This window comes from Cynocephalus volans, chromosome 3 (assembly GCF_027409185.1).
Source record: "Cynocephalus volans isolate mCynVol1 chromosome 3, mCynVol1.pri, whole genome shotgun sequence".
Classification (NCBI taxonomy): domain Eukaryota; kingdom Metazoa; phylum Chordata; class Mammalia; order Dermoptera; family Cynocephalidae; genus Cynocephalus; species Cynocephalus volans.
Genome location: NC_084462.1, coordinates 35,560,830 through 35,564,461, shown reverse-complemented (window position 1 = coordinate 35,564,461; position 3,632 = coordinate 35,560,830). Strand labels below are relative to the sequence as shown.

The following is a 3,632-nucleotide window of genomic DNA, read 5'->3' as shown; positions in this document are numbered from 1 at the left end:
AAAATACCACGCAGTGCTTGTGACAGTCCTGCACAAAGGCAGATCTTCCCTTCCACAAAAGCCAGTAAGACTGTTAGAAACACAGATTAAAGAAGTAAGAGCATAAGAATAATATATAAAGTAACAAACATGTAGTCAATCACTACAACAAAAATACAAGCCTTCTAATGATCAGAAATAGGACACACATACACATAAAACCTGAAGCTTAAAAAAAACTTAGAAAGCATGGACTGAAATAAATGGTCAAAGGTATACCAGGCAAATAAGAAGAAAGCAAGGGATAGCTTCTTTTTTCAATTTTAATATTTTAAAAATGTGAATCCAATGAAAAAGAACACTTGAATGAAACAAAGGAAACACTTTATAATGCTAAATTGTGCAATTTATGGTGAAGATTGAACAGTCATGCACCAAATAACATGCATTACTATTCATAATTCAAAAACTATACATGCTATAAACAGAAATAGAAGGGAAAAAAATAGGCATAGGAGACTGTGTTTTGGCTCTCTCAATCCATAGCAGTTCAGGTAGACCAGAACAAAAAGTAATTATGAAGACCTAAACAGGATAACTAATAAGGTATTTGTAATTGCTGTGTGGTAAATGCTTCCTTCTGTAAACACAAAATAAGCCTTCTTTTCAAATGCTTATGAAAGTCTCAGAAAATGTGCACATAGAAGCCACAAAAAACAAACCTCAATAAATTCCAAAAGAAGAGAGAGCAGAGACATTTTCTAGTCACAACACAATAAAAAGAGATCTTAACTTTACAACACCCCCACAAAAGGCCCTCATCAATGGGAAAAGAAAAGCCTCTCAAGCAATTCATGCGTTAAAGATAAAACATAATTCAAAATTTCATAATATGTAGAACAGAATAATACTAAAAGCAGAAAATATGAGACTCTACAAAATAGAGTTAACTAAATATTTGGATTAAAAGCCATAGACCCACAGCCCCCCCACTCTCCTGCAATGCTCAACCCCAGGAGTCCCCTCCCCACACCCCCACCTGTAAAGCTGGCCAACAAGGAAGACTTTGATGGTGCAGTAGACATGCAATCAACGATGAATACAAAATATGGAAAAAGAACAGTCTTTTTCTTTATGATTTAGTGGTGACCCATGCTCTGGAGTGGCCCAACCTAACTGCACAGTGGCTTCCAGATGTAACCAGACAAGAGAAAAAAGTTTTCAGCATTCATTCATTGTCCTGAGGACACACAAGGATGAACACAACCACCTGATGACAGCCAGTGTGCAGCTCCGTAACAGTGATGCTCAGTTTGATGTGTCCCACCACAACAGTGAGAAAGGAGAATTTGGAGGTTTGGGGTTGGTTAGTGGAAAAGCTGAAATAGAAATCAAGGTCAACTATGAAGGAGAAGTAAACAGGGCCCGTTACATTCCCCAGAGCCCTCACATCATTGCAACAGAGACTCCATCCAGTGATGTTCTTGTTTTCAACTATACAAAACGTCCTTCTAAGCCAGACTCTTCTAGAAAGTGCAACCCAAACTTGCGTCTTCGTGGACATCAGAGGGAAGGCTATGGGCTCTCTTGGAGCCCAAATCTTAGTGGGCAGTTAGTGCTTCAGATGACCGTACCACCTGCCTATGGGTCATCAGTGCCGTTCCAAAGGAAGGAAGAGGGGTGGATGTGAAGACCATCTTTACAGGGCACACAGCAGTAGTAGATGTTTCCTGGCATCGGCTCCACAAGTCTCTGTTTGGGTCAGTTGCTGATGATCAGAAATTTGTGATTTGGGACACTCTTTCAAACAGTACTTCCAAACCAAGCCATCAGTTGATGCTCACACTGCTGAAGGGAACTGCTTATCATTCAGTCTTTACAGTGAGTTCATTCTTGCCACAGATCAGCTGACAAGACTGTTGACTTGTGGGATCTGAAAAATCTGAAACTTAAGTTGCATTCCTTCAAATCACATAAGGACGAAATATTCCAGGTTCAGTGGTCACCTCACAATGAGACTATTTTGGCTTCCAGTGGCACTGATCTCAGACTGAATGTCTGAGATTTAAGTAAAATTGGAGAGGAACAAACCTCAGAAGATGCAGAAGATGGGCCACCAGAGTTGTTCATGGTGGTCACACTGCCAAGATAATCTGATTTCTCCTGGAATCCCTATGAACCTTGGGTAGTTTGTTCTGTATCTGAAGACAATGCCATGCAGGCGTGGCAATTGGCAGAGAACATTTATAGTGATGATACTAAGGAGGATGACGCTGAAGGAAATGTGGATCCAGAAGGACAAGGGTCCTGATATGTCTGCACTTCTCATGATTTTAGACTCCCCTTTTTCCCCTCTCAAGCCTGAGATTAATTCAACACTGGTTTGGAGACACACAGACTTCGTTTGGCTATCCTTTTATAATAGGTACCACCGATAATGCTATTAACCCAAACACTGGATGTGTTCTAAATATTAACTGACAGACTTGATTCAGCAAAGCCAGGCTTACATTTAAATTTTCTTCAGGAATTTTCTAGTAACAAACCCAGGTCTAAAGTAGCCACATTTCTTGGAGAATATTATGTGTGGTTATTTTTCTTCTTATGCTACATGCCCAAGTTTTTCAGACTCGTTTAAGTGGAGGCAGAGTGAGTAAGGAACAGAGGCAACTGAATAGTGTGAGCCATGAAGTATAAATACTGCACAATGCCACTTTTTTTCAGGAAATACAAAACATTCAAGTCACATGGATTCCTATTCTAACATCTTCACACTCAACTTTCAAGGATGCACATTTTCCTGTACAGACCGGTCTCTTCTTGATTTCTTCAGTTAATTCAAAACTACATGTTCCTTTTTCCTCACCTATTTTGCTCATTAGTGTATTTCTTGAGCTGTTTCATATTTTTTTCTTTCCTTTCCTTTCTTGAAATGGTTTTTGATTTTGTTTTTTTAAACTTGGGACCACCAAGTTGTAAAGACATATGTTTATAGCTAACAGTTATATCACAAATAGACTGTCAGGTTGAGAATAATGAATTGATAGCTTGTATTTGTCTTTAAAATTAAATTAATCCTTGGCAAGTGTTGCTTTTTTTTTTCAGCAGTTAGTCCTTGCCCACTAGTTTGATGCCATCTGCTTTTTGGGTGACCTGTCTCACCAGCAGGCCTGTTACTCTCCATGACTAACTGTGTAAGTGCTTAAGATGGACGAAATGCTTTTCTACACAAAATAAAATGAAAGTCATAGGGTGAAATGCTTATTAAAAAAAGAGAAGTGAAAATAAGTATACCACTGAAGACATGGAATGAACATTAACAAAATAAGATAAACTGCAGAAGAAAGAAGAAATTAGGAATCTCAAAGCAAACATCAAGTAACTAGAAAATAGAGATATGGTAGAACTAAGATGACAAAATATCAAAAACAAAACCGTAAAAGTGATGGAAGGCTGTGTTTACTTCTGGCTATGAGGACCCAGATGAAAACAGAACAATCCTGCTACCAATAACCATCAGAAAATGTGGATAATATACAACAAAAGTATGCTTGAAGGCATCAGAGAGAAATCAATACAGCCAAGATTTGAGGAAATAAAATCCCCCAAATAGGGGATGCTAAATGACATGCACAATGTGCAATGATTCTACA

At 38.5% G+C, this 3,632-nt stretch overlaps 1 pseudogene; it reads left to right on the top strand.

Annotated features, from left to right (window-relative positions):
* The first annotated feature begins 981 nt into the window (after nucleotides 1-981).
* LOC134372520 (histone-binding protein RBBP4-like) lies at nucleotides 982-2,290 on the top strand (annotated as a pseudogene).
* The last annotated feature ends 1,342 nt before the right edge of the window (nucleotides 2,291-3,632 follow it).